The sequence below is a fragment of the Stenella coeruleoalba genome (genome assembly GCF_951394435.1).
Source record: "Stenella coeruleoalba genome assembly, chromosome: 3".
In the NCBI taxonomy this organism is placed as follows: Eukaryota; Metazoa; Chordata; class Mammalia; order Artiodactyla; family Delphinidae; genus Stenella; species Stenella coeruleoalba.
The window spans coordinates 72,762,095-72,784,881 of record NC_137148.1 but is presented as its reverse complement, the minus strand read 5'-3'; the positions used below and the strand labels follow the sequence as shown (position 1 = coordinate 72,784,881).

The 22,787-nt window shown below is 40.3% G+C and overlaps 1 long non-coding RNA gene across 1 annotated transcript in view; it reads right to left on the bottom strand.

The window, feature by feature from the left end:
- The window catches only part of LOC307184013, a 138,588-nt gene extending 116,577 nt beyond the window's left edge, over positions 1–22,011 (bottom strand). Inside the window, exons 1-2 of the long non-coding RNA XR_013827649.1 lie at positions 21,608–22,011; positions 16,989–17,061 (exon numbers count right to left, since the gene is read on the bottom strand). This is a non-coding gene — a long non-coding RNA (uncharacterized lncRNA). The remainder of the gene's footprint in view (positions 1–16,988; positions 17,062–21,607) is intronic.
- Positions 22,012–22,787: the final 776 nt, after the last annotated feature.

Sequence of the window (22,787 nt, the reverse complement as noted above, 5' to 3'; positions counted from 1 at the left end):
CTGTGGATCCATGTTGCTTCATTCCTACTTTTCAACTGGTTCTCTAAGAATTTTTTATTATAATTCATAATTTAAAGAAAATAAAATATTTTGTATTTCAATGCCACTAATTTTGTGTCATTTTAGTCAAGTCAATAAAAAAACCCTTTTCTCTTTTGTTTCTACTTCTCTAACGCTTATAATAAGTTACTGCTACTTATCTGCTGTGCTAGACAGTTAATAAGATAGTTTTATTCTAGTTTTGAATGCTACATAGAACAGAGGTGACAAATCTAGAGTCAAAGAAGTCAAGTTTGAGTCCCAGCTCTACCTTACACTAAATGTGCATAGCTTCCCTATCTGTACCATAGGAAGGATAAATACATGTCCTTTTTGGACGATTGTGAGACATGTGTGAAGAAGGTCCATACAAATATAGACTTCTAAGAAACTAGTGGGATAGTATCCTTATTAAATAGGAAATAACATCATTTCTACAGATAATATCTATTTCATTAGGTAAACAGCAAAAATCACCCAGCAAAGAGAAGTGAGCTTTAAGAAAATGTCCTTTGAAGTTTGCCACAGGGATTGCTGCTATCTGGGCAAATGTAAGGAAAGTAAGATTTGGACAAATAGTCTCTATCCTTCAGTGAAATATTGACGCAGTTGAGAATTTAAAGCCCAAAGATAGAAAATGGACACACTGACCCAAAATTAAGTGTCTTTGTGGCTTGGCATTTTATATCTTTATGTGGATATATTTTACGTAAACAAAAATTTAACTTTCAGTTTGCCTTTATTTCTTCTTTTTTCATATAAATTTAACACTTGACTCGATTACACCAGCTGCCCTAGAGCTCATTTAAACTTTGATCTTTAAACAGTGTATATGCTTCCTCTCACCTATTTTTTATCTACTTATTATGTTTCTTCTTTTGCTGCCTGGAATACTGTGTTTTTATTTTCTCAGAAGGCAATGCAACATCTGTGCTGTAAGCAACCTGATATCTATTATAGAGTCTTAATGAACATTTTTTGATTGGTTTTATTTGCTCTGTTAGAAATGTTCACATTTGACTCAGTTAAATAATGATTCTGATTATTATAATAAAAAATAAGAATAGTACATAGGGCATCTCTCCAGGTTTATATGTTTAGGGACAATCTTTTCTTGAACTAAAGTGAGCTCATACTGACACACACTCTCAATATTGGGCTTTCCTGAACTTGTTTCGTTTTTTGTTTTATTTGGGACTGTACCTTAGATTATACCTGAAGATTCCTCAGATAAGTCCAACCCACATTGGCCTTCCCATACTTTGAAATTTTTCCTAAGAACCATTGTTATCTGTTTTATCTGTTAATTGTTTTATCCTTGTCTCTCACATAATCTCACTGAATATAGCTTTTTCTTTTTTCTTTTTTTTTTTGGGGGTGTTTCCCACAACTTTCACCTCACTGCTTTGTACATATAGTCAGCAATACATAATGTGCTTAACCGTAAGCATTTACCTGTTTTCCTGCCCACTAGTGCAAGCCTTAAGATTACTACTACTTGATCAGAATGGCCAAACTGCAAGGTACAGAGCCTGGATACTAATTCAATGAGGCAGCCAGAAGACTATTTCAGTCAGGATTACCAATGCTGGCAGGTTTAACACCGACTCCTAAAATCTCAGTGGTTTAATATAACAAAGAATTTCTCCCTCACTTTCTGGTCTGATACAGATCTGGTGGCTTCCACCATTGTAGTCTCACAATTGTACCAGTGCCTCCAAAGGGGAAGGCAGGGAAGAGCTGGAGGGATGGGGATATTAAGGAGCCAGGCCTGGAAGTGACTGTGTTCCTCTGCCCTTATCCTATGTGTAGAGCTAGCCACATGGCCCAGATCTACTGTCAGGGAGCCTGGGAAATGTGGAAAGCACATGGATATTTGTTGAGTACTATAATCGCTAGGCCAAACTGTGATTTTCTTTTTTTTTAAACTAAAACTGAGAAAAACCTTGGCAACTTTGCCACTGCAGCTCCTTTAAGACTCAGGAACATTAGGAAAGGTCACATTCTGTGACCTGGAAGACAGAATGGTGGAATTCACTGCTGCAGAACAGAATAAAGAATGAAAAGAAATGAAGACAGCCTAAGAGACCTCTGGGACAACATTCAACACAACATTTGCATTATAGGGGTCCCAGAAGGAGAAGAGAGAGAGAAAGGACCCAAGAAAATATTTGAAGAGATTATAGTCGAAAACTTCCCTAACATGGGAAAGGAAATAGCCACCCAAGTCCAGGAAGCACAGGGAGTCCCAGGCAGGATAAACACGAGAAATACACTGAGACACATGGTAATCAAACTGGCAAAAATTAAAGACAAAGAAAAATTATTGAAAGCAGCAAGGGAAAAATGACAAATAACATACAAGGGGACTCCCATAAGGTCAACAGCTGATTTCTCAGCAGAAACTCTACAAGCCAGAAGGGAGTGGCATGACATATTTAAAGTGATGAAAGGGAAGAACCTACAACCAAGATTACTCTACCCGGCAAGGATCTCATTCACATTTGACAGAGAGATCAAAAGCTTTACAGACAAGCAAAAGCTAAAAGAATTCAGCACCAACACACCAGCTCTACAACAAATGCTAAAGGAACTTCTCTAAGTAGGAAAAACAAGAGAAGAAAAGGACCTACAAAAACAAACCCAAAACAATTAAGAAAATGGTAACAGGAACATACATATCAATACCTTAAACGTGAATGGATTAAATGCTCCAACCAAAAGACACAGGCTCACTGAATGGGTAAAAAAATAAGACCAATATATATGCTGTCTACAAGAGACCCACTTCAAACCTAGGGACACAAACAGACTGAAAGTGAGGGGATGGAAAAAGATATTCCATGCAAATGGAAGTCAAAAGGAAGCTGGAGTAGCAATACTTATATCAGATAAAACAGACTTTAAATAAAGAATGTTACAAGAGACAAGGAAGGACACTACATAATGATCAAGGGCTCAATCCAAGAAGAAGATATAACAATTATAAATATATAAGCACCCAACACAGGAGCACCTCAATACATAAGGCAATTGCTAACAGCTCTAAAAGAGGAAATCAACAGTCACACAATAATAGTGGGGAACTTTAACACCTCACTTACACCAATGGACAGATCATCCAAACAGAAAATTAATAAGGAAACACAAGCTTTAAATGACACAATAGACCAGATAGATTTAATTGATATTTATAGGACATTCCATCCAAAAGCAGCAGATTACACTTTCTTCTCAAGTGCACACAGAACATTCTCCAAGATAGATCACATCTTGGGTCACATATCAAGCCTCAGTAAATTTAAGAAAATTGAAATCATATCAAGCATCTTTTCTGACCACAACACTATGAGATTAGAAATGAATTATAGGGGAAAAAACGTAAAAAACACAAACACATGGAGGCCAAACAATACATTACTAAATAACCAAGAGATCACTGAAGAAATCAAAGAGGAAATCAAAAAGTACCTAGAGACAGGGCTTCCCTGGTGGTGGGGTAGTTAAGAATCCTCCTGCCAATGCAGGGGACAGGGGTTTGAGCCCTGGTCCGGGAAGATGCCAAATGTTGCGGAGTAACTAAGCCCGTGTGCCACGACTACTGAGCCTGCACTCTAGAGCCCACAAGCCACAACTACTGAAGCCTGCACACCTAGAGCCCGTGTTCTGCAACAAGAGAAGCCACCGCAATGAGAAGCCTGCACACCGCAACCAGAGAAAGCCCGCGTACAGCAACGAAGAGCCAACGCAGCCAAAAAAAACACATTAATTAAAAAAAAATACCTAGAGAAAAATGACAATGAAAACACGACGATCCAAAACCTATGGGATGCAGCTAAAGCAGTTCTAAGAGGGAAGTTTATAGTGATACAATCCTACCTCAAGAAACAACAAACGTCTCAAATAAACAACCTAACCTTGCACCTAAAGGAACTAGAGAAAGAAGAACAAACAAAACCCAAAGTTAGCAGAAGGAAAGAAATCATAAAATTCAGAGCAGAAATAAATGAAATAGAAACAAAGAGGACAATGGCAAAGATCAATAAAACGAAAACCTGGTTCTTTGAGAAGATAAACAAAATTGATAAACCATTAGCCAGACTCATCAAGAAAAAGAGGGAGAGGATTCAAATCAATAAAATTAGAAATGAAAAAGAAGTTACAACAGACACCACAGAAATACAAAGCATCTAAGAGACTACAAGCAACTCTATGCCAATAAAATGGACAACCCGGAAGAAATGGACAAATTCTTAGAAAGGTATAACCTTCCAAGACTGAACCAGGAAGAAATAGAAAATATGAACAGACAAATCACAAGTAATGAAATTGAAACTGTGATTAAAAATCTTCCAACAAACAAAAGTCCAGGACCAGATGGCTTCACAGGTGAATGCTAACAAACATTTAGAGAAGAGCTAAAACCCATCCTTCTCAAACTCATCCCAAAATTGCAGAGGAAGGAACACTCCCAAACTCATTCTATGAGGCCACCATCATTCTGATACCAAAACCAGACAAAGATACTATAAAAAAAAGAAAAATACAGACCAATATCACTGATGAATATAGATGCAAAAATCCTCAACAAAATACTAGCAAACAGAATCCAACAACACATTAAAAGGATCATACACCATGATCAAGTGGGATTTATCCCAGGGATGCAAGGATTCTTCAGTATACACAAATCAATCAATGTGATACACCATATTAACAAACTGAAGGAGAAAAACCATGTGATCATCTCAATAGATGCCGAAAAAGCTTTTGACAAAATTCAACACCCATTTATGATAAAAACTCTCCAGAAAGAGGGCATAGGGAGAACCTACCTCAACATAATAAAGGCCATATATGACAAACCCACAAGAAACATCATTCTCAATGGTGAAAAACTGAAAGCATTTCCTCTAAGATCAGGAACAAGACAAGGATGTCCACTCTCACCACTATTATTCAACATAGTTTTGGAAGTCCTAGCCATGGCAATCAGAGAAGAAAAAGAAATACAAATTGGAAAAGAAGAAGTAAAACTGTCACTGTTTCCAGATGACATGATACTATACATAGAGAATCCTGAAGATGCCACCAGACAACTACTAGAGCTAATCAATGAATTTGGTAAAGTTGCGGGATACAAAATTAATGCACAGAAATCTCTTGCATTCCTATACACTAAAGATGAAGAATTTGAAAGAGAAATTAAGGAAACACTCCCATTTACCATTGCAACAAAAAGAATAAAATACCTAGGAGTAAACCTACCTAGGGAGACAAAAGACCTGTATGCAGAAAACTATAAGACAGTGATGAAAGAAATTAAAGATGATACCAACAGATGGAGAGATATACTATGTTCTTGGATTGGAAGAATCAATATTGTGAAAATGACTATACTACCCAAAGCAATCTGCAGATTCAATGCAATCATTATCAAATTACCAATGGCATTTTTTACATAACTAGAACCAAAAATCTTAAAATTTGTATGGAGACATAAAAGACCCTGAATAGCCAAAGCAGTCTTGAGGGAAAAAGACCGAGCAGGAGGAATCAGACTCCCTGACTTCAGACTATACTACAAAGCTACAGTAATCAAGACAATATTGTACTGGCACAAAAACAGAAATATAGATCAATGGAACAGGATAGAAAGACCAGAGATAAAACCACCCACCTATGGCCAACTAATCTATGACAAAGGAGGCAAGGATACACAATGGAGAAAAGACAGTCTCTTCAATAAGTGGTGCTGGGAAAACTGGACAGCTACATGTAAAAGAATGAAATTAGAACACTCCCTAACACCATACACAAAAATAAACTCAAAGTGGATTAGAGACCTAAATGTAAGACCAGACACTATAAAACTCTTCGAGGAAAACATAGGAAGAACACTCTTTGACATAAATCACAGCAAGATCTTTTTTGATCCACCTCCTAGATTAATGGAAATAAAAACAAAAATAAACAAATGGGACCTAATGAAACTTCAAAGCTTTTGCACAGCAAAGGAAACTACAAACAGGAGGAAAAGACAACCCTCAGAATGGGAGAAAATATTTGCAAACAAATCAACGGACAAAGGATTAATCTCTAAAATATATAAACAGCTCATGCAACTCAATATTAAAAAAACAAACAACCCAATCCAAAAATGGGCAGAAGACCTGAAGAGACATTTCTCTAAAGAAAACATACAGATGGCCAAGAAGCACATGAAAAGCTGCTCAACATCACTAATTATTAGAGAAATGCAAATCAAAACTACAATGAGGTATCACCTCATACTGGTCAGAATGGCCATCACCAAAAATGTATGAACAATAAATGCTGGAGAGGGTGTGGAGAGAAGGGAACCCTCTTGTACTGTTGATGGGAATGTAAATTGATACAGTCACTATGGAGAACAGTATGGAGGTTCCTTAAAAAACTAAAAATAGAATTACCATATCACCCAGAAATCCCACTACTTGGCATAGATCCAGAGAAAACCATAATTCAAAAAGACGAATGCACCCCATTTTTCATTGCAGCACTATTTACAATAGCCAGGTCATGGAAACAACCTAAATGCCCATTGACAGAGGAATGGATAAAGAAGATGTGGTACATATATACATTGGAATATTACTCAGCCATAAAAAGGAATGAACTTGAGTCATTTGTAGTGACCTGGATGGATCTAGAGACTGTCATACAGAGTGAAGTACGTCAGAAAGAGAAAAACAAATATCGTATATTAACGCATATATGTGGAACCTGGAAAAATGGTACAGATGAACCGGTTTGCAGGGCAGAAATTGAGACACAGATGTAGAGAACAAACGTATGGACACCAAGGGGGGAAAGTGGTGGGGGGCGATGAATTGGGAGACTGGGATTGACATATATACAGTAATATGTATAAAATGGATAACTAATAAGAACCTGCTGTATAAAATAACAAATAAAATTCAAAAAAAAAGGAAAGGTCACTTCCATCTCCATAGGTTTCCTGAGCAAAAGCTATGGGAGATTGCTTCCATGTCTTGGCTATTGTAAGTAGTGCTGCAATGAACACTGGGGTGCATGTGTCTTTTTGAATTATGGTTTTCTCCAGATATAGGCCCAGGAGTGGGATTGCTGGATCATATGTTAGCCCTTTTTTTAAGGAACCTCCATACTGTTCTGCATAGTGGCTGTACCAATTTACATTCACAACAGTGTAGGCAACCTAAATGTCTATCAACAAATGAATGGGTAAAGAAGATGTGGCATATATATATATATATATATATATATATATATATATATATATATATATATACACACACACACACAATAGAATATTACTCAACTATGTAAAAGAATGAAATAATGCCACTTGTAGCAACATGGATGGACTTAGAGATTATCATACTAAGTGAAGTAAGCCGAAGACAAATATCATATAATACTGCTTATATGTGGAATCTTAAAAAAAAAAAATTAAAAAAAAGATAAAAATGAACTTATTTACAAAACAGAAATAGACCCACAGACATAGAAAACAAACTTATGGTTACCAAAGGGGAAAGGGAGGGGAGAGATAAATTAGAAGTTTGGGATTAACATTTACATACTACTACGTATAAAATAACCAACAAGGAACTGTATAGCACAGAGAACTATACTCAGTATTTTTGTAATAACCTATAAGGGAAAAGAATCTGAAAAAGAATATATATACCTATATATATCTATATATAGATATATGTGAATCATTGTTGCTGTGCACTTGAAACTCACACAACACTCTAAATCAACCGTACTTCAATTAAAAAAAAACACTCAAATTAAAAAAAAAAGTTGCAGGAGATAACAGAGACACAGTGGGGTGGGGATACATTCCTGGGTGATGACTATGTAGATCTCATCTAGGGCTCTGTGTTTTAGGGCTCCTTCAGGCTTTTCAGAGATTGCACTAGCAGAGCAAAGGCTGGGGTAGAATCCTAGGTTTGGGGCTACTTGTAGGCTTCTCAGCTATCCCAGACCTACGATCAGTTAGCCCATGAATCTAGGCTGCATGTTTGAAAACCTCTCATTCTTGAGCTCAGAGGGTCGCTTTGATGCAGCCCTGGGAAACTGATTAGAAATCAGTTGTCATTCACTTAATATTGCAAGGGTAGGATGCTTTTCTTCATTAATCTGAACTGAGAAATAAGACTGGACAGATTCAAACATCTGACAAAAAATGAGGTTTTTTGTTTTTTTTTTTTTTTTTGCAGGCCTCTGTGCTCCTCAGAAGGAAAAATAAATACTGAATGAACTGTGAAACTGGTATCCTAGAAATAGTCTAGAATTAGTAATATTAGGAATAGTGTAGAATAGTAATATATAATAGTAATAGATATATAATAGTAATATATCTGTGCCTCACTACAGCCTCATTACAGCCTGTTGCCCAAAGTATGGCCACAAAATTGGACAGGATAAGTCAGCCTATCTGCAATTTTGCTTCGTTGGGAAATTTAAATAATTTAAAGTTAACTGATTTGATTTTCAGTTGGATTTAAACCCACTGTTACATAGTCCAGCACAGGGACAGGCAGCTGGCACAGGTCTGTGCAATCGCTCTTCAGGCAGAAATAATCATCACAATATTACCTCTCGCTCACAGCAGGTGTCTCCAAGGAGCTCCAGCACCAGAATTCTGTTTAGCAGGTAGAAATACAGCCCTTTAATATGCTCAGTGCATTGAGAAACAATTGAAACATAACCATAATGATGGTAATCGTTTTATGACATGGCTATTACATTATCTCCATTGTTGTAATGGGGTATCATTGGCTACCATTCATCCGTAGATTCGTGTGGTTCACAGTGATCTAATAAATTGCAGCAGATGGCGTTTTGAGTCTCCTCGGAGAACTGACTGATCCTACAACCTGTGGAACTGCTCTCTTTACATTTAAGTCTTGGTCTTTCTCAGAGACCGAAAATGAATATGACAGGGAAACTGACAGAAGGAAAACTAGCTGCCAGAGTGTAGAAGCTGTTCTTTTTTTTTTTTTCTTCTGTGGTACGTGGGCCTCTCACTGTTGTGGCCTCTCCCGTTGCGGAGCACAGGCTCTGGACACGCAGGCTCAGCGGCCATGGCTCACGGGCCCAGCTGCTCCGCAGCATGTGGGATCTTCCCGGACCGGGGCACGAACCCGTGTCGCCTGCATCGGCAGGCGGACTCTCAACCACTGCGCCACAAGGAAAGCCCAGAAGCCGTTCTTTTGTCTGTACTGTTCAGGAGCTGAATCTTATTCCAAACCATAGTAACTTCCTTCCCATGCCAAGCACACTCACAACTTTTGTTTGTTCACACTGGAAATTAGAACTCTGCACAGTACCTAGATTAGCTAACTCAGTAAGGGAATATTTCTGGACCCTACCACACCCCACAGGTCATTTTTCACTTTCTGCTTGGTTCTGTCAGTCTGCTCAGACTGCCATAACAAATACCATAGACTGGTTGGCTTAAACAACAGGAGTTTATTTTCTCACAGTTCTGGAGGCTGAAGTCTACGATCAGGGTGTCAGCATGACCAGGGTTCCTGGTGAGGGCCCTTGTCCTGGCTTGCGGATGGCTGCCTTCCAGCTGTGTCTTCACAAGGCAGAGGGAGAGACACAAAGCAAGCTCTCCAGTGTCTATTCTTATAAGGTATCTAATTCCTATTCTTAGTTCTCCTAAGGGCCCTACTCTCATGACCTCATCCAAATCTAATTACCTCCCAAAGGCCAATCTCCAAATACTATCACATTGGGGGTTAGGGCTTCAACATGCTAATTCGGGGCAGGACACAACTCAGCGCAAACCACTAACATAATACATGAATAGGAGTATTCTACTAGTTTTCCTGATGGATCTTCCTCTTCCTCACTAGACCCTATAATCTATTCTCAGAGACAGATTTTTGAAAAATATAGATCGGATAACATCACTCCCCTGTTCAAAATCCTCCAATGACTTCCAATCACACTTAGAAACCATTGTTCGGTGGATTACAAATTTCCATATGATTCAGACCCTCTTCCTTCGTCCAGTTTCTTGTTGTTCACCTCACTCCGGCCACACCAAGTCTCTTGCCACTCCTCAGACACACCTACTCACTTCTCCTTCAGGGACTCTGCGATTGCTGGCTCCTTGCTCTGGAGCACACTTTTCCACATCTTTGAATGGCTTGTTTTCCATCTTCATCTTTACCTTCTTAATTGTCACCTTGAGGCACTCCTCTGTCTCTAGTTCTCTCTAACTGTATATTCTGGTTACTATAAGCACTGTGCCTTCAAAGGACTTCATATATGAAATTTTGCTTTTGTTTTGTTTCTCTTTATATCCTCAGTGACTAGAACAGTGCCTGGCATATAGTAGGTACTAAGTTAGCATTTATTACCAAAACTGAAATACAATGCACATGCCAATGTCTTACACGTACGTTGTCCCCCTTGACTCTTTCATAGACATCTCAAAGTGAAAGTTTCCAAATTGATTAATCTATCCCGTGAAATGTATGTCTTCTCCCATGCTCCCCTTCATATAGTGTTTCAAACAAAATCTGGGAGTCACCTTTCATTTCCCCTTCTTCCTTGCCTCCCTACATCCAGTCAATAAGCAATCTTCTTATTCTATCTCCGAAACACATCATGACTCTGTCCTCTTTGGTCCATTTCTACCACTGCTGTCCTTAATGCCATCATCTCTGGCCTGGAGCACAGCTTCTTAACAACAGATCTTCCCACTTTTAGTCTTGGCACACCTTTCCAACTATTTTCTAAGCAGTAGCCAGAGTGATGCTGGGTATTTCATCACAGTAGTGAACGGGTATTGGATTCCACTATGTGTTACTCTATTGGCACTTGAAGATGAATAAACTCAACATGGGTTTGGGCTCCCCTGGAGATTAAAAATGCAAATCTGTTCATGTAACTACTCTATAAAAGTCCTTAAAGATTAGTTCTCATTGCCCTTAGAATAAAGGACAATATTCTTACCTGGCCACCAGGCCCTGTGTGGTCTGGCTACTTCTACAGTTTCAGCTTGTAGAGCTCTCCTTCAACCTCTCTGCGTTCTGACTGCAATAGCCTCACAGCCCTTTGAAACTTCCACCTGCCTCTCCCTTCAGAGTTTTCATATAGGATCCTCCCAGTCTGGGGAAAATTCACTCTTGTCCTGAGTAACTGCCGCTTCTTTTAGGCCTTGACTAAAATATCACTCTTCAAAGATGCCTCCCGTGAAACACCTCATCAAAACTGATGAGTCTCCCTGGGCTTCCCTGATGGCGCAGTGGTTGAGAGTCCGCCTGCCGATGCTCAGGACACGGGGTCGTGCCCTGGTTCGGGAAGATCCCACATGCCGCGGAGCGGCTAGGCCCCTGAGCCATGGCCGCTGAGCCTGTGCGTCCGGAGCCTGTGCTCCACAACGGGAGAGGCCACAGCAGTGAGAGGCCCGCGTACCGCAAACAAACAAACAAACAAAACAAACAAACAAAAAAACTGAGTCTCCCTAATGCATTCTCTTTACAGCACTTACATTTAATTTTATCATGGTTGGTAATTACAGATTTATCTGTAACTGCCCAAGAGCTGCATCTGCCGTGAGATTGTAAACTCTATGAATTGTAAACTCTATGGTCTATTACTTTTTAACATATCTCCATATCTTCAAGGGCTGAGTTGAGTACCAGGCACACAGTGGGCAATCATTAAGTATTTATTATTGTAGCCAAAATAAATGGAACCCTCTCCCTCACCCCAAAAAGTACCCTTCGGGCTTTTATCTCTGGTCCCTTGAATGGCTTAAAGTAAAATCCAATAACAGGTTACTACAAAATGTACAATACGCCAAGTAACTGAGAAAAGGGAAGGGTGTTTCAACCATGGCTTTCATTGAAATTGTTTCGTTTTTGGTTCAAGAAAACTTTCCTGTAAATAGTGTGAAAGAATCATGTTTTCTGGTAAGGAACTTACCTGCATTTAGTAATTATTTGTCATCAATTGTGCATTTGCAAAGCACACCCTTTTAGATCTATTCCTTATGATAAACTGCCGGTTTATTAAGGGAGGTGTTGGGATTTCATTATCAAAGTGAAATGCTGCTACACAAAGTGTGAGCAAACATGTTCTATCCAGTGATTCAGTTCTTCTTTGCCAAAACTACTTTGCCATATTTAACATAGGGCTTTGACATAGATTTTTAAAGCCCAAAATACTATCTTGTTTTAACAACAACAATTATTATTACTACCACCACAAAAGGCCGCGTGTCTAAATCCAGGTGTTTTTAATCAAAATAAAAAGATAAAGTAGCCAACCATAATAGAAGGCTATTCTGGGACCAAGTCTCAGGCAATTGGTTATAACTGATTGCATCAGGTTGAAAGTCAAAACCAAGAAGGTATCTTAATCTGGGTAGGCAATCTACACAGGGCTCATGGGCTAATAATGATTTTATATACTCAAATGGCTGAAAAGCACAAAAGAAAATATTTTGTGATATGTAAAAATTAGTATGAAATACAAATTTCAAACACCGATGCCCATTCATTTCTTGTCAATGTCTTCTTTCACATTATAATGGCAGGGTTAAGTAGCTGCAACAGAAACTTTCAAATTTTTGAAATTTGAGGACTGTAATCCTCAGTAATATATTTTATTTATTTATTTTGGGCTGCATTGGGTCGTCGTTGCTGTGCGCAGGCTTTCTCTAGTTGCAGCGAGTGGGGGCTACTCTTCGTTGCGGTGCATAGGCTTCTCATTGCAGTGGCTTCTCTTGTTGTGGAGCACGGGCTCTAGGTGTGCGGGCTTCAGTGGCTCGCAGGCTCTAGAGCGCAGGCTCAGTAGTTGTGGCTCGCGGGCTCTAGAGCGCAGGCTCAGTAGTTGTGGCTCGCGGGCTCTGGAGCGCAGGCTCAAGAGCTGTGGTGCACGGGCTTAGTTGCTCCGTGGCATGTGGGATCTTCCCGGACCAGGGCTTGAACCCGCGTCCCCTGCATTGGCAGGGGGATTCTTAACCACGGCGCCACTAGGGAAGCCGCCTCAGTAATATATTTTACACTGAGAGCTATATATTGACACAGACACACAGCTGAAAAGTTTCACAAAACAACCTTTACACTAAGAATTGAGCAGCACACAGTAGAACACATTATATTTCACTTAAACAGTATTTCTAATGTTATTTCTGATTCTGACCCACTAATGATTGCTACTCATAGTTTGAGAGACATTAATTTATCTGTTTTATCAATCCTGGTTGCATAATAAATCACTTAGGAAGTTCTTTGAGAGCTACTAGGCTCCACTCCAGAGCAGTCGAATCAAAATCTCTGGGTACCTGGGTATTAGTCTCAAAAAAGAGCAAACAAACAGCCCTCTCAGGGTGATCTTATTGAGGAGCCCAAGTTGAGAACTAATCCCTTTGCTACTCAAAGCCTGGCCACCTAAAGACATTTCTCCAAAGAAGATATACAGACTGCCAACAAACACATGAAAGAATGCTCAACATCACTAATCATTAGAGGAATGCAAATCAAAACTTCAATGAGATATCATCTCACACCAGTCAGAATGGCCATCATCAAAAAATCTAATAACAATAAATGCTGGAGAGGGTGTGGAGAAAAGGGAACACTCTTGCACTGCTGGTGGGAATGTGAATTGGTACAGCCACTATGGAGAACAGTATGGAGGTTCCTTAAAAAACTACAAATAGAATTACCGTATGCCCCAGCAATCCCACTACTGGGCATATACCCTGAGAAAACCATAATTCAAAAAGAGTCATGTACCAAAATGTTCATTGCAGCTCTATTTACAATAGCCCGGAGATGGAAACAACCTAAGTGTCCATCATTGGATGAATGGATAAAGAAGATGTGGCACATATATACAATGGAATATTACTCAGCCATAAAAAGAAACGAAATTGAGCTATTTGTAATGAGGTGGATAGACCTAGAGTCTGTCATACAGAGTGAAGTAAGTCAGAAAGAGAAAGACAAATACTGTATGCTAACACATATATATGGAATTTAAGGAAAAAAATGTCATGAAGAACCTAGGGGTAAGACAGGAATAAAGACACAGACCTACTAGAGAATGGACTTGAGGATATGGGGAGGAGGAAGGGTAAGCTGTGACAAAGCGAGAGAGAGGCATGGACATATATACACTACCAAAGGTAAAATAGATAGCTAGTGGGAAGCAGCCGCATAGCACAGGGAGATCAGCTCGGTGCTTTGTGACCGCCTGGAGGGGTGGGATAGGGAGGGTGGGAGGGAGGGAGAGGCAAGAGGGAAGAGTTATGGGAACATATGTATATGTATAACTGATTCACTTTGTTATGAAGCAGAAACTAACACACCATTGTAAAGCAATTATACTCCAATAAAGATGTTAAAAAAAAAAAAACAAAAAAAGCCTGGCCTTCAGAACAGCAGCATCAGCACTTGGGAGTTTGTTAGAAATGCAGAGTCTCAGACCCCAACCCAGACCTACTGAATCTACGTTACAGGATCCTCAGATAATTTACACGCACACTGAAGTGTCAGAAGCACTCACGTAAACCCAGAAAATGTTTGACTAAGCACTGCAGCATTAGGTTATACTCTCCTCGTTGCTGTGGAAAAGACAATTAACATATTTGCCTCTGGTTAGTATTTGATTTGAACCAGCAAGGGCAAATGTGAAATGGCAAAGAATAAGATGTATCCAGAAAGAAGAACTGTTTCAGGGGTGGGAGTTTCTACCCGCAGGAGGCCATCCAAGTCTAAAACAGGGGAGTCTGGGAGCTGGATTCCAAGAACATAACAAGAGTGACTTTGATGTACCAAACCCAGCCAGACATCTAAACTGGATCCAAGTGTGTTCTAACCCTGCCTGCCTCTCTCCTGCTACTGCAGTGGGACCCATGACACAGCTTTCTCTAATCTCAACCTCTGCACCTGGGCCAGAATCAGACTGATTTCTAGGAATTGGAGTATTGGCTCTGCTACCATCTTTTTTTTTTTTTTTTTTTCCCCGGTACGCGGGCCTCTCACTGTTGCGGCCTCTCCCGTTGTGGAGCACAGGCTCCGGACGCACAGGCCCAGCGGCCATGGCTCACGGGCCTAGCCGCTCCGTGGCATGTGGGATCTTCCTGGACCGGGGCACAAACCCGTGTTCCCTGCATCGGCAGGCGGCCTCTCAACCACTGCGCCACCAGGGAAGCCCTACCATCTATTTGATCAGAAACATCCATGTTTTAGAAACCAAGCTCTCTGGTGCATCCCAGTGAGATCAAAGGCAGAGTTTCTGAGTTCTCTCTGGTTGCTGAATATGAGGCTTCCCAGGGACACAGGGAGTCACAGCGGAGCCATGGAGGGGTGAGGTCTCCAGCAACCTACACAATCTCCTTGGCAAATGGAACCTTGGACGGCAAGTTTTCCTGCTGTAATTTCCTCAGGCCTCTTCTACAGTTTAAACTATTTGTGTTCTCATAGCATTTCCAAATGCTGGTTTTACCCTCCACTAACCTGAGCGATTCTGTTTGGTGCTGTTGGTAACTTTTTAAGTTCTGGCAAGAGACAACATTCAGTTTAGGTTTTTGCTTTGTTTTGTTCTGTTTTGAGTGGAGGGAGAAGATGTGAGTGGAGATACTGGATTTAGAAGCAGGCATTGATAGAAATTCGATCAAGTAACAAAAGAACTAGATACGAGTATTAGAATCTATCTCTTTTTCCTTCATAGCTCCCTTCCAAGACAAATAATATACAAACGATAAGAAAACAAACAAAAACCAGATCTAATTTAAAATGACCACATATGAACCTCTCTGGAGAAGTTTATACAACTTCCCTTGGATGTTTTTGCCCTCAGTCCCACTGGTGGGAGTGTGCAATTCCCAGGGCAGTGGTTCTCAAAGTATTGGTGCCAGGAGAATCCACTTCACCTGGAAACTTGATAGAAATGCACCATTTTGGGCGTCTTCCTAGACCTGCTGAATCTGAAGCTCTGGGGCCCAGGTCCAGCCCTCCAGGTGATTGCAGGCATGCTAAAATTTGAGGACCTCTGTTCCGGGGAACAACTGAATTCACACCAGCTATAATTTAAACTGGTCTCAAACACAGGTTGACCTTTTTGGAAAAGAGCAACTTGCTAACGCAAACTACTTTTGGAAAAAAGTTGAATTTGTGAAAGCCATTCTTATTCTAAGCATAGATAGATTAAGATCAACTTTTTATGGTCACCAAAGCACTTTTCCAATAAGAGCTTAAAGTTGTATAAACATTGCCAAACCTTGTTAACCCTCAGAGTCACCTCCTGGGTTGGTCATCTTTCGTTGAAGATTATGTACTCTGATGGGCATGAATCTGTCAGAAGGAAGAGAACAAGCTGCTCTCACTTTGCAGTTGAATTTTAACTCCAGTCAATCAACTAGGTAAATTAACATCTATTTGGAAAGGATTAAAATACCTCCAAACAAGGAGGAGTTCACCAGTCAAGATTTAGTTAGCAGAAGGAAACCTGTTCCCACAACTAGTGCTTTAGAAGCCAAAAGATAAGCGAATCTGCATACAAATACAAAGACACAGGCAGTGTCCAAGATATGTTCGTCCAGTGAACCATAAAATATGGCCTAGCATGAATTTCTGAACAAAGTGAAGACAGAAAGTTCCTGCCCAATCCTTTGGGACAGCAGTATTTCCTAAAGGAGACCAAGTCCAACATCGACATAGGCTCTAAGTAGAAATATCTTGAGATTACACTCTGTGTATGAAGGGTTGCTAAACAACAACAAAGGGATAAGAGGCAAATGATTTTCCATTTAGAAAGATTTAAGAAACCAAGGTTAAATTTTGAGTAATGTTTTTAAAAAAAACAACCTACAGGTTTTAGTGGAAAGCAGGAAAAGTAAATTCCAAGTGGTGAGAATTTCTTTCTTCCAGTAATTTACATACCATGCATTCATTCATCAGTCTGTCATTTGTTCATTCCTTCCCTTGTCCTCTTCACACTTTGAGCTCTCCTTGCCTAAGGGATTGAGAATCATCATTGGTGGTAAGTATTCTGACTTCTTATTGACAACCAAAGAAACACAAAAGGTTTGGTTATTTACAAGTTGTGTGATATTGAACAAGTTATTTAAGTTCTCAAGGGCCTGTTATTTCTGCAACAAAATTATCATAGTTCTTTTATATGGTTCTTGTTAGACATCCCATAAGTCCTACCAACAGGATTTCCTCATAATGAAGTAAAATATTGTACAGAAGTCCAGCAAACATTCATTTGGGTATTTAGTTTTGCTTTGCAAACAATATCAATATATCAAGTATCTTGGTTTATTCTAGATATCCTTTAAATTCAAAACATCCAAAGAGGAGTTATTCCCCCACCCAGCAAAACCTCTACTCTTCAGTAAGAACCTAAATGGTTTAGTAACTAAACTTTGATGTGGGAAATACATTTATCATTTCCGTCTTTTTCTCTCTCTCTCTCAAAAAAAAAAGCAGCCTGTAAAACAGTATGAAAATGGTGCAGTCATTTTGGAAAATAGTTTGGAGATATCTAAAAATTTTAAACATAGAGTTATTATATGACCAAGCATTTCTGCTCCTAGGTATATACCCAAGGGAATTGAAGACATAGTCACAAAAAACTGGTACACGCATTCACAGCAGCATTATTCCCAATAGCCAAAAGGTAGAAACAATCCAAATGTCTGATAACTACTGGATGGATAAGTAAAAAGTGGTATATCCATACAACGAAATTTTATTCAGCCAAAAAAGGAATGAAGTACTGATACATGCTACTCATGGATAAACCTTGAACACATTATGCTGAGTGAAAAAGTCAGTCACAAAAGTCCACATATTGTATGATTCCATTTATATGAAATGTCCAGAATAAGCAAAGAGACACAAAGTAGATTAGTGGCTTCCAAGGTCTGGGGGAGTGACTGCTAATAGGTACAAGAGTTTATTTTTGGAGTGATGAAAATGTTTTAAAATTGATTACGATCATAGCTGAACAACTCTGTGAATTGTACATTTTAAAAGGGTAAATGTTATGTTACAAATTTTATGCTAAGGTAAATTATATCTTTAAAAAAAGGCTAAGAAATGAAACATTGTATGTGATATGACTCAAAATTTTTGAAAAAAATAGTCTATGCATGGAATAAAGATTGAAAGGAAATTTACCAGAAAACAAACAAACAAAAAACCTCTACTCTTTTATCAATGTTTACCAGTTTATCAGTGTCGATTAATTACTATTAATCAAGCTAATCATATCTAGTGCCCTCTTTACAACCTGACAAATCCATGGAACATCACAATCCTACTATTTCTCCCTTTGTAACATTTTCCTTACTGCCAACCCCTTCCATTTGCCTCATCCTCTTGTGTCTGGACTATTGCAATAGTCAGTTACATCATTTTCCTGCTTTCAGTATCTTTTTCTAGTCAATCTAGTCTTGATAGTATAGTGGATGATCAAACAACCTTCAGCACTACTTGCAGAGGTTTGACTCACCTCCACCTTTTTATAGTTACATGAACTTGGACAAGTTATTTCAATAAAAATAGATCCTATTTTTTCACCTGGAAAATGGGTATTATAAAAGTATCTACTTTACATATATTGTTTTGAAAATTCAGTGATATAATCAATATAAAATACTTACTGTGCTCAGTTCAGAGCAAGCACTATGTAAATGTTATTTTATTCACTGCACAATCTTTCTAAAGCATATTTTATCACGTCATCGCTTGCTCAAAAAAATCCAAATAGGGTTTCCCTGGTGGCGCAGTGGTTGGGAGTCCGCCTGCCGATGCAGGGGACACGGGTTCGTGCCACGTTCTGGGAAGATCCCACAGGCCACGGAGCGGCTAGGTCCATGAGCCATGGCCGCTGAGCCTGCGCGTCCGGAGCCTGTGCTCCGCAACGGGAGAGGCCACAACAGTGAGAGGCGTACCACACACACACAAAAAAAATCCAGAATAGCTTCCCAATACCAACAAGTTAGATTCTAGAATGTTCATAAATAACTGATAATTTTATTGTAAAACAGGTATTCCAGAAATCCCTTAGAGTAGTGCCCTTACCTTAAGCAACTGTGTCAACTAATGCAAAAATGGAAACTAATATTTGGATGCTAATACAGGGGAGAAAAATCGGTAAATTAAAAACACCTCATAATGCAACCTGGAGGACCCATGTGCTAGGAATTCTCTCCATTTCTTGCAGGTACCATGTCATTTTTGCCCCTAACTAGCCATTGCTTAAACCTCTGAATTTACCAGTTCTAAGCCCCCCTGCTTTCACACCCTCTGTCACAACCCTGTGATTGTTTTTTTGTGCTCTACCTAGTTCCAAAGAATTTGAGAAAGCTTACAAAAATATGTACAGCAGGAGAAAAAATACATAGCACACTGTTAAATAAAATTAAATTGGAAATGTAGCCAAATAAGCCCTCTTAAAATCTAGGATGTTCAAACTGATTTTCCCTATATGTTTGTCTGACCTAGGCCCAATAGAATGTATGTATCTGTCTACCAATTTACCTGCGTATCTGTCTCTATATTTCTACATCTACATCTATATATAAACTAGGCAGGCAAGTGACCCATGGGGCGGGGGCTGGAGAATTAGTTTATAACATTTGATGACCAGTAAATTGCTGATATACTCAGGTACTCAAAGTTCCTCCCAAAGGTAAGTCCATTGCTCTACTAAATACTGGAGCATTTTAGGGAAAACCTGACACTTTACTTCCAAAATAAACTTTGAATTTGTTCAAAATAAAACTAAAATCTTTGAATAAATGTTGAAATCAGGGGAAGGACTTCAAGTATTTTAAAATAATCTTCTGAAGGGTTCATAGAAACTTATGTATGTGGGAAACCTACAGCTCAGTTTCACAGAAGTAAATTATACGATGAACAGATTAGTGGAGACTTAGAATGTAGGATTATTTTTCAAGAAATTAGAACACATCCACTTCTCAGTATAAAAAAGAAAGTGAAGATCCTTGCCACACTCTACTGTAATAAAAATATTATTAGAAACAGAGAAAAACTGTTTTAAATATTCACTGATGGGTGGGTTGACCACATGTCCTATTTTGCCTGGGGCAGTCCAGGTTTATATCTGTTGTCCTGGTGTGATTGTTATTAGTGGTCTCTCTTGATCTTAAGTATCTTGCTTTAAATGATAAATTTTATATTCACTCTATAAAAGTAAATATGTTTTATATATATTACTTTTATTATTATACATTTTATATGTTGACTGATTAAAATGCTTATTTGCCCGATTAGCAGAGCTCTAACTGAAACTACCTGCTTGAGTTGGAAACAAATCAGTTTACCTTTCTAAATGGGTGTTGCTTCTAGGAGCTGTGAGGGCTTCCCAAGTTTGTATTATATATAATGATAAAAATTCTGTGAGCATCTGGAAATTCCAGAGCCTGGTAGGAATTACCATTTGGTTCTTTCCATTGATAAAGCACCTCTAAAAGACCTCTGGGAAGGCCTGGGACTGCTGGCAGGAGTGCAGGGCTGCTGGGAACAGGTAGCTAAACAAAAGTCCCCTTGAGGTAGGGATTAAGGGGAGTGTATTAATCTCATGCCAGTGCCCTTCACAGATCCTAGAGACATCAATATATTGAAAGGTCACAAGCTGACTGTAAAGATTAATTAAACCCTTAGGTTCATTCTCAAAATCCAGTTTCTCAATTTTCCATAAAAATAAGTCTTTCCAAGTCTTTGTAACTTTAAGATCTCTCCTGTTCATGAGCTATGTAGAAAATCAGTGGAGGGGCTTCCCTCGTGGCGCAGTGGTTAAGAATCCACCTGCCAGTGCAGGGTACACGGATTTGAGCCCAGGTCCGGGAAGATCCCACATGCCGTGCAGCTACTAAGCCTGCATGCCACAACTACTGAGCCTGTGTGCCACAACTACTGAAGCCAGGGCACCACAACTACTGAAGCCCACAAGCCTATAGCCCGTGCTCCGCAACAAGAGAAGCCACCGCAGTGAGAAGCCCGTGCACCGCAACAAAGCGCAGTCTCCGCTCGCCGCAACTAGAGAAAACCCATGTGCAGCAACGAATACCCAACGCAGCCAGCCAAAAATAAAATAAATAAATTTATAAAAAAAAAAATCAGACGGCTTCCGGAAAGATGGCGGAAGAGTAAGACGCGGAGATCACCTTCCTCCCCACAGATACACCAGAAATACATCTACACGTGGAACAACTCCTACAGAACACCTACTGAACGCTGGCAGAGACCTCAGACCTCCCAAAAGGCAAGAAACCCCCCACGTACCTGGGTAGGGCAAAAGAAAAAAGAATAAACATAGACAAAAGGGTAGGGACAGTACCTGCACCAGTGGGAGGGAGCTGTGAAGGAGAAAAGGTTTTCACACACTAGGAAGCACCTTCGCGAGCGGAGACTGTGGGTGGCAGAAGGGGAAAGCTTCGGAGCCGCGGAGGAGAGCACAGCAACAGGGTGTGGAGGGCAAAGCAGAGAGATTCCCGCACAGAGAATCAGGGCCGACCGGCACTCACCTGCCCGAGAGGCTTGTCTGCTCACCCGCCGGGGCGGGTGGGGCTGGTAGTTGAGGCTCGGCTTCGGTTGGAGCGCCGGGAGAGGACTGGGGTTGGCGGCGTGAACACAGCCTGCAGGGGTCTAGTGCACCGCGGCTAGCCGGGAAGGAGTCCGGGAAAATTCTGGACCTGCCGAAGAGGCAAGAGACTTTTTCTTCCCTCTTTGTTTCCTGGTGCGCGAGGAGAGGGGATTAAGAGCGCTGTATAAAGGAGCTCCAGAGACGGCCGCGAGCCGCGGCTAAAAGCGCGCACCCCAGAGACGGGCATGAGACGCTAAGGCTGCTGCTGCCGCCACCAAGAAGCCTGTGTGCGAGCACAGGTCACTATCCACACCCCGCTTCTGGGGAGCCTGTGCAGCCCGCCACTGCCAGGGTCCCGGGATCCAGGGACAACTCCCCCGAGAAAACGCACAGTGCGCCTCAGGCTGGTGCAACGTCACGCTGGCCTACGCCACCGCAGGCCCGCCCCGCACTCCGTGCCCCTCCCTCCCCCAGGCCTGAGTGAGCCAGAGCCCCCGAGTCAGCGGCTCCTTTAACCCCGTCCTGTCTGAGCGAAGAACAGACACCCTCCGGGGACCTACACGCAGAGGCGGGGCCAAATCCAAAGCTGAACCCCTGGGAGCTGTGAGAAAAAAGAAGAGAAAGGAAAATCTCTCCCAGCAGCCTCAGAAGCAGCGGATTAAAGCTCCACAATCAACTTGATGTACCCTGCATCTGTGGAATACATGAATAGAAAACGAGTCATCCCAAATTGAGGAGGTGGACTTTGAGAGCAAGATTTATGATTTTCTCCCCTTTTTCTCTTTTTGTGAGTGTGTATGTGTATGCTTCTGTGTGAGATTTTGTCTGTATAGCTTTGCTTCCACCATTTGTCCTAGGGTTCTATCCGTCCGTTTTTTTTCTTAATAATTATTTTTTTATTTTAATAACTTTATTATATTTTATCTTAGTTTATTTTATTTTACTTATCTTCTTTCTTTCTTTTTTCCTTCCTTCCCTCCTTCCTTCCTTCCTTCCTCCCTCCCTCCCTCCCTCCCTCCCTCCTTTCTTTCTTTCTGCTTGTACTAATTCTTTCTTTCTACTTTTTCTCCCTTTTATTCTGAGCCCTGTGGATGAAAGGCTCTTGGTGCTGCAGCCAGGAG